Raw genomic sequence first — 10,016 nt, forward strand, 5'->3', positions numbered from 1 at the left:
CTCCTCCGCTGCCTGGCCCACGCCCGACGCCCTCTCCCGCAGCCTGGCGGCGCCCCGCACTTGCCTCATTGGCCACGGCCGCCGCCGAAGCCCCTGCTGCTCGCTGCGGGGCTTGGCCGCGCCCTCGCACCCCTGGTGCTGCTCCCCCGCCTCCCTGCCGCCCTATCGCCACAGCGCCGACGGCCACCGCGGCCGCCCTGGCCACCGGCCTCGCCTCGCCGCACTCCCTACGGGCGAGTGCCCGCCCAGGCGCCCGCGCCCACTAGCAACCCCGCCCGGTAGGCCCCCAGGGCCCTATGACAAAGGGGGGCCCGCACAGAACAGTTAAAAAAAGAATTAATATATATATATAATAAATAAATAATTAATAATAAAATTAATTAATTAATTAATTAACTAAGTAAATAATTAACTTAATTAATCATGTTTAGTTAAACTAATTAAACTTGATTAACCTAAATATCTAATTAACATAACTAATATGTTAGTTAGGGTGATGTGTCAATGACAAACGGGACCCACACGCCAGTTTGACCCAGTCAACCCCCTCTTGACTACTGACGTCATGATGACGTTAGCAAACACTATTCTGGATAATGTTGAATTAAAATAATTAAATAAATCCTAAAAATGATTTAATTCTTCTAAAATTAATATAAAATAAACCGTAGCTCGGATGAAAAAACTTTGTACATGAAAGTTGCTCAGAACGACGAGACGAATCCGGACACGCAACCCGTTCGTCCACCACGCATCCCTAGCATAGAGAACACGCAACTTTCCCCCTCCGGTTCATTTGTCCGAAAACGCGAAACACCGGGGATATTTTCCCGGATGATTCCCCTTCACCGATACCACCTCATACCGCGTTAGGGCACCCCTAGCACCGCTACTTGTCTTGTCATGCATCGTTATGCATCTATTTGCATTATATTCATTGTTTCGTCCCCCTCTTCTCTCCGATAGACTACGAGACTGACGGCGCTGCTACCTAGTACGACTACGGTGTTGACGACCCCTCTCTCTTGCCAGAGCAACCAGGCAAGCCCCCCCCCCTTGGTCACCACATATCACCTATTCCTTCTCTATACTGCTTGCATTAGAGTAGTGTAGCATGCTACTGCTTTCGATTAATCCTATTCTGATGCATAGCCTGTTATTGTTGCTACAGTTGTTTTCCTTACCTGCTATCCTACTGCTTAGTATAGGATGCTAGTGTTCCATTAGTGGCCCTACACTCTTGTCCGTCTGCCATGCTATACTACTGGGCCGTGATCACGGGCATATGTTATACACTTTATACGGTTACATTACTTATGATACTGTTTGGAGATGGGGGCTGAAGGGGCAGGTGGCTCCATCCCAGTAGAGGTGGGCCTGGGTTCCCGACGGCCCCCGACTGTTACTTTGTGGTGGAGCGACAGGGCAGGTTGAGACCACCTAGGAGAGAGGTGGGCCTGGCCCTGGTCGGCGTTCGCGGATACTTAACACGCTTAATGAGATCTTGGTATTTGATCTGAGTCTCGCCACTGGGTTATACGCACTAACCAACTACGTGGGAAAGTTATGGGCACTCGACGTCGTGGTATCAGCCGAAGCCTTCGTGATGTCAGCGACTGAGCGGCGCGCGCCGCATTGGACCATAAGCTCGCGCTTGTCTTAAGGGGGCTAGGTCTGCTTCCGGCTGCATACGCAACGTGCAGGTGTGCAATGGGCGATGGGCACAGACCCCTGCACCATAGGATTTAGACCGGCGTGCTGACCTCTCTATTGTGCCTAGGTGGGGCTGCAACGTGTTGATATTCCGAGGCCGGGCATGACCCAGAAAAGTGTGTCCGGACAAAAGGGATCGAGCGTGTTGGGAAATGTGGTGCACCCCTGCAGGGAAGTTAATCTATTTGAATAGCCGTAATCTTCGGTAACAGGACGACTTGGAGTTGTACCTTGACCTTATGACAACTAGAACTGGTTACTTAATAAAACACACCCTTCCAAGTGCCAGATACAACCTGGTGATCGCTGTCTAACAGGGCGACGAGGAGAGGATCGCCGGGTAGGATTATGCTACACGATGTTACTTGGTGAACTTACCTTCTGCTCTCTTCTACATGCTGCAAGATGGAGGTGGCCAGAAGCGTAGTCTTCGATAGGACTAGCTATCCCCCTCTTATTCCGGCATTCTACAGTTCAGTCCACATATGATACCCCTTTTCCATTTGATACCAATGCATACATATGTAGTGTAGCTCCTTGCTTGTGAGTACTTTGGATGAGTACTCATGGTTGCTTTGCTGCCTCTTTTCCCCCTTTCTATACCCGATTGCTGCGACCAGACGATGGATTCCGGGAGCCAGACGCCACCGTCGATGATGACTCCTGCTACACTGGAGGTGCCTACTACTACGTGCAGCCCGCTGACGACGACCAGGAGTGGTTTAGGAGGATCCAAGGTAGGAGGCCTGCGCCTCTTTCGATCGGTATCCCAGTTTGTGCTAGCCTTCTTAAGGAAAACTTGTTTAACTTATGTTTGTACTCTGGTATCGTTGCTTCCGCTGACTCGTCTATGATCGAGCTTTTGTATTCGAGCCCTCGAGGCCCCTGGCTTGTAATATGATGCTTGTATGACTTATTTTATTTGTAGAGTTGTGTTGTGATATCTTCCCGTGAGTCCCCGATCTTGATTGTACACGTTTGCGTGTATGATTAGTGTATGGTTGAATCGGGGGCGTCACAAGTTGGTATCAGAGCCAACTGCCTGTAGGAATCCCCCTTCCACACTCCTTGGCCGAAGTTGAGTCTAGTCGATGAAAATTGTTTTACTAACTTGGCTGTGTGGCCCATGGGCCCACGTCGCCATTGGGTGGTATTAGGATCTTTTATTCCTCGTCTATACTCTGGGATTCTGATCTCTCTTCTATTCGGGTTAAATTATTTTGCAAAAAAAATTAACTTTAGGTTCTCAAAAATACTTTCTCCTAGAGAGACCCTCACTCTAGATGATTGCTTGGTGCACCAAAGGATTCCGAAGATACTCTCCGATGTTATCCCGAGAACTTGTGCCATCGCTATTGCAATTCCCTTCCATTGATAAACCCCTATGGATAACCACGTGCAGTTGCCATTCATACAATCATTCCCCGTTGATCTTGTTATTACAACATACCCTAGAATTTTCACTATTGTTCCGAGAATAATTTGTGCCTACCGCCTTGTAGTTCTTGCCACATGAATACCCCTACGGATAATTCCTCTCACTTACCGAGTATCACTCATCCCAGTTGTTCATGTGTTTCACAAAAGTCTTCAAAATACTATTCGATCCTCCAAAAATCCTTAGCAGCTTTATTGCTTTGCAATACTTGTCTGCTTGCATTATGGATGCTTCCCATATGTCTGCCAATATTCATTAGTCTCCTTTGACACCGTCATTTTGATCCTATTGATTCAACATGAGTGCGAATGCACGCAATCATTGGTATCTTTCCGGCTCAGATGTCATTTTGAACATGAGCTGGTTATCGACTAATCAAATTGCCATCGATTGTACCCCTAAGGCTATTCAACTTATCCATACCTAATGAGAGCGTTGCTTCTGATCCCTTGTCTTGGAATTCACAATTCCTTTGCATTTGAGCTTTGACTTAGTCAGTTGTTTCTATAATCTGATCTCCTTGCATTCTTTCTTTCTCTGGTTGAGTACCGATGCTCACATGAGGTCCCTTGTGGACCACCAGACCCTTTGTCGGATTTTATCCAACAACGTCCTTCATATTCAATAAGCTTGTGAGCCTTTACTTGGATACATACACTACAAAAAAAATACACTTCCGTCATGATACGTGTTTGTCACAGTAGGTCGGATGTTCTGTCATGCATGTACATCCATGACAAATTTATGATAGAATCCAGATAGTCATACCTGTGCTGTCATAGAAGTATTCCATGACATTACCAAAATTATCATCATGGAAGTGTCCACTTCCATGATGATAAATCGCGCGTCACAGAAGTTCTTTCGTCAAGGGTGACCAACACGTGGCATCCACCATAACGGAACACCGTTAAGCTATCGGGTTGGGTGTTGGATCCGATAACCCGTTAACAGCCCCGACCAATGGGGATTTTCCACGTGTAAAATCATCATTGGCTGGAGGAAACACGTGTCGGCTCATCGTTGGGATAGATGTCAACCACTCATTGGACGGAAGGCGCCTATGATACATCGACATGTGGCATGGCCCAACAGGGGCCCATCCCTGTGAAAAGGTCGACCTGTTTGACTTGGTCAAAAGCTGGCGGGCCGGCCCATGGAAAGCCTGTTAACGGCCTGTTCGAATATAGCCCATTTACAACCCGCTAACCCAAGGCCTATTACGCCCTATCCGAATTAGGCCCAGTAGCGTCATCTGGGCCATCCAATATGATTCCAGCCCGTTTTCACTTCTGGCCCATGTATGGCCCATGACGTCTTTCGGCCCATATGAGGCCCTATGTAACTCTTGGCCTACTAACGGCCCGTGGTGAAACTGGCCCATAATGAACAGTGTATCACTTTACACCCATTAATGGCCCCTGGTGAAACTGGCCCGTAATGAATAGTGTATCACTTCATACCCATTAACGGCTCGTTATTCCGTTGGGCCATTTCCAGCCCATGTTATCTTTCGGCCTTCTTAGAGCCCATTTATTCTTGGGCTCATTTCCAGCATTCGTTTACTTACGGCCCATTACTGTCATTTTCTGCTTGTGGGCCAAATTCAGCCTGTGGTTACAGTCGGCCCGTTTATGGTCTGTTAATATGTTGGGCCAATTTCATAGCGTCATCAAATACGGCTTATTAATGATGGCCCGTTATGGTCGGCCCCATGAACAGATGGTTCCAACTCTAGCCCGTTTACGGCCATAATGCGGTCTGTTTGGCCCATGTTTGGCCAATCGATTATATGGCATGTATAAGGCCCATTGATAATACGGCCCGCAGAAGGTCCATTGTTTCTACAGCTCGTAGAAGGCCCATTGTTTCTACGGCCCGTAGAAGGCCCACTGTTTCTACGGCCAGTAGGAGGCCGAGTGTCACTATAGTAAATATTAGCCCATGGTTATTGTGGCCTAGTTTTAAAAAATAGGTTATTGCAGCCACTAGCTAACCGCGGAAAAAGAACTGCAATGACTACAAGCAAACAAATAAAGAAGACAACACGGAAATAAATAAGCAAGCAACTAACTCTAGGCTATCACGGCTATTACACATATTACATCCACTGGGTATCAAAGTTCGCCACCAGTGCAAATATAGGGAACAAAGCAGCATATCGTATACACTGGTTGTCAAAGTTGGCGACCAGCGCAAATAAATACCGCAGCAAAACAAATCCAGAACTGAAACCACTTCAGAAGATCTCAAGAAACAATATCCTGGGTACCCATAATGCTGGCAAGATGCTTAGCAAGCTTATTAACTTTCTCTTGTTTGGCGCTTAAATCCTCCAGCGCTTGCTGTTGCACCAGAAAATATGCATCTGAATTCTGCAGGGACTTCCTCAGTCCTTCAGGCTTCCTGTCATAGCACATCTGATCGATGTCTTTCAAGTTGAAGTTGAGACTCAAGAAGACGAACTGATTCAGGCAGCGAGTTCAAAGAGCTTGTGCTAGCAGTACTGGCCAGTAACTCGAACACTACGTCAAGACAGGACTTTTGGGTTCCCTCACTGTCGTCAAGATAGTTTTTATCAGCTTTCTTGGAGATCAACAGGGATGTCTCACTATCTTGAACCTTATCTGCATTACTTCCTTTACCATTGGATAACGTGGTACTGTTCTCCAATATTTTGTCCGCATTCTAAAAGAGAAACAAGCAGACACATCACATGTTTACCATGTTGTATATAAAACTCATTTTGGTAAATGAGTTCAGTAGTAAAGTGGACAGGATAACAGCATGAAACAAACATGTATCTATGTACCATGGTCACTTTATGGTCTATATCATTCTAGTTTTTGTTGCTAAATCAAGATAGAGACACAATTCAAATAATATTTGTTCAAGACAAAGCAGAATAGACAGAATATAAGTGTGGGTAACTATAGAGCAATAACAACACTTGTAATGTGCATGACATGAGAACATAACTGTTTATTCAATTGAAACTGAAATCAACATAGAGCAGGTTACAACAGCAGACCAGTTAAAGAAACAGGTTTAAAACATACCTGTTGCGCCATTGGAGTTTCAATTCCATCCTTCAAATTTGAAAATAGTTGGTATAAGTAAATACAGTCATGCAACAGCAAAGGAGTATGAACCATAGCTAAGAACCTAACCTGAGAACAAATCTTCTTCTCCTTTAAGCATTGAGTTGGGATTTGGAGTGGTGGTCCTCGTGCTTTGGGCACTGCAGTTCCCTTACTAACTGCTCGTGTTTGGGTGCTCTGTGGTGGAGACGGTGTTGTGTCAACTGGAACTGGGTTACTATCTGCCGGGGTTGGGGTTAGAAGGGGTGTAGCTGGTTCTCTATCCAACTGGGTAGGGGTACAATCTGCGAGAGTCTGGGTTATGTGTGGTGGATCTGGTCCTTGGGAAAGTACAACCGTGGTTCTATCTGCATCAACTGGTAGCACTATCTTTTCTGAAGACCGTGTTGTTAGTCCCTTAGATACTGCCATCACGCTCTCCAATTCAAATGACTGATAAACAAGAAAAGTAATTGAAAGTATAGACATTGTATGATAGACAGGTGCAATGGATAGTGGGGAATAAAAGAGGGCATGAAATAATTCATATTTATGTTGTCTAACCAAATATGATAGCATGACACAATTTCACATATATGATGGCTAACTAAACATGATAGCATGACACAATTTCACATTATGATGGCTAACTAAAAAAGATGGAAAGACATAGTTCAAAATATGAGACTATGTAAACAGGATGACATGACATAACTATATAATGTGTTTATCAAATAGGTTGGCATGCCATAATTCACATACATTCACGGATAGAATGCCATAATTCAAAATATGATGACTGTAAACAGTAAACATGATAAGATGATATAACTATATGATGTCTTTATTAAATGGGTTGCCATGCCATAATTCAGATAGATGATGTGTATGTACTATGTAAACATGATGGCATGATATAATTCAAATATATGATTTATATAGTAAGCAAGTAAGCAGATGGCAATCCATATATGATGTAAAAACTAAGCAATGCATGACATGGGTAATATAACCCTGCCAAGTTTGAGCATAGACCTCAGGGGGAAAATATCACTGGTCATCAGTCTCTGAATCCTCCTCTGAGGAGCTCTTTGTAACCAGCAAGATGTCTGCTTCAGCAGGTAGCATTGTCTGCTCTGAATACCTTGTTTTCACTCCAGATACTTCCATCACCGCTTCAAATGGCTGATGCACAGGAAGAGTAGTTGAATATACAAACGTTGTGGACAAATGGAACACGTAATACAAAAAAATGATAGCATGATATAATTCACATACATGATGATTGGCTAAACAGCATGGCATTGCATAGTTCACATATATAATGCCTTTGCAACAAGATTGCATTGTATAATTCACATATATAATGTCTTGCAACAAGATGGAAATGCATAATTCACATATATGGTAATTAGACACTGAACAGGTGGCATTCACACAAAGCATGTCTAAACTAATCAAATGACATAGCAATGCAAGACACCATACGCACGATATGAGCAACATAACCCTGCCAAGTTAGAGCATACACCTCGGGGGAGAATAGGACTGGTCATCTGTCTCTGAATCCTCCTCTGAGGAGCTATCCGTAACTAGCGAGATATGCGCTTCGTCAGATAGCATAGTCTGCTCTGAAGACCTTGTTTTCACTCCAGAATTTGCCATCACCGTGTCAAATGGCTGATGCACACGAAGAGCAGTTGAATGTAATAACATTGTTGACAAATGTAATATGTAACGGAAAAAAGGATGGCCTGATATAATTTACATATAAGATGACTGGCTAAGCAGGATGGCATTGCAAAATTCACACATATGATGCCTGGCTAAACAAGATGGCGTTGCATAATTCACATAAACGATGAATAAACTAAACAGATGGCATTCGCACAAAGGATGTCTAAACTAAGCAGATGACATGTTTGATGTATAAAGTAAGCAATGCAAGACACCATATGCATGATATAACCAACATCAGCATGCCAAGTTAGAGCGAAGACCTCAGCGGGTAAATAGGAGTTGTCTTCTCCTTCTGAATCCCCCTCAGAACAGATATCTTCCTCTCGATTACAATCTGAAATGCGTGGAGGGGGGCTGCCTTTGCGCCTACCATGGAGCGGCATCTGCATGAAATTTTATTGGTACGCAAGGCTCATCTCTTTTGCTCTACATGTTCAGTTCCATTGTTTACAATAATTGTCATGCATAGGAATAAAACATAGTGAGATTATGTAAGGAGTGCATGCAGAAATCCAGAGTGATGGTAGTAACCTATGGATAGACCCAAAACCAATAATAGCAGGCAGATAATGGCTTCAGTTAAAAAGTACAGATAATGGCTTCCTTACTGTTTGTTTCCCACCCAACATGAAACTCATATTAGACACCGGAGATTAACCAGATAGTAGATAGATACTATTGATAGCGGCCCTGATATGTACCCCACAACCATTTAAAAACTCAAGTTTGACCATTAGTTTGGAGCTGACTCAAAGTCTAATCGATGAACAGGACGATAAAGTAGCATGTAATATTAAGCGATGCATAATGTAAGCAGACACGAAAGAGTGCGACCTCTCTTGCGGACCCGTGTAGTCCTCAAGGTCATCTACTCGGTTGATGATGGTAGTGCAGTTTTCATGGCTGCCAGCGGCGGGGAAGAAGATCTAAGGCGGCGAAAGACAGTCTGGAGGCCGGATCCCTGCTATGCTGGACCCTTCTGTCATTGGAGCAGCTGAGCTGGGGTGGGCGACAGCGCAGCAGGAGCGGGACAAACCACGCAAGGTTTTCTTTGACAACTATCTGTAAGAGAAGTAATTATGTAAGGGCCCGTTTGAATATGAGGATTCCAACAATGCAGGGATAGGAAATAGACAGGAATAGGATAGGAATGCACGTGCAAAACAGAGAATTTAAAAACACAGGATTTCTGCCAATCCGGGTGTTTGATTCACAACAATTGGAAGATCATAGGATGCAAAGAAGCATGGTGAGATTAAGTTAAACCACAAGAAAATGTACAGTTATAATGCTATTATGCTACTATCTCATAGTCTTGTGCTTCATGAATAGGAATTTGAAAAGGAGGACAAGTGAAAATTAAAATTGCTATGTTTTTTCTTTCAAGGAGACACTAAAGGAACAAATCCGTGTGCTCATTGGACAATATATATAACATGTAGAGTAAAAAAGAGTTGCAATAAGTGTACAACCTCTTTGGCGAAGCCATGTCGATCTCAGCGTGATTGGGTTGGCCGGTGAGGATGCTCCGGCTGACTTGGCTGTCGGAGGAGGGGAAGAAGATCTTAGGCGTCTAGAGATGGAGGGTTTCATCGTTGGAGCAGCTCCGGTGAGTTGTACGACGCCGAGGCTGAAGTAGGACAAGAGAGACAACGAACAACGTTAACCTGAGTGGAATTCTAATAGCATCTCCAATACATGACGTAAAATACATAAACACAAAGTGCTAGATGTAAAATACATCAGTCGCTCATCTCTGAACTTAACTGTCGAAACTGAATTTAACTGTCGAAACTGAACTTAACTGTCGAAACTGAATTTTGCTGTCAGAACTGAACGCACTAGCAAGGTGAGGCTACACGTCGGTCAACTGACTTTTTCATCTCTGGTCAGTCGATTTTGCAGCCGTTGGATATGAAATCAAGGGCCTGAGGTTCATCTTCAACCTCCACCCCTGAGCCGGCCAAACAGCAGCCCCCCGCCGCCCGCGGCCGGCGGTGCACCACCCCGCCCGCCCCGAAAACACTCCCCACCGTTGGTCCGCC

Source organism: Triticum dicoccoides, chromosome 5A, assembly GCF_002162155.2.
Source record: "Triticum dicoccoides isolate Atlit2015 ecotype Zavitan chromosome 5A, WEW_v2.0, whole genome shotgun sequence".
Lineage (NCBI taxonomy): Eukaryota > Viridiplantae > Streptophyta > Magnoliopsida > Poales > Poaceae > Triticum > Triticum dicoccoides.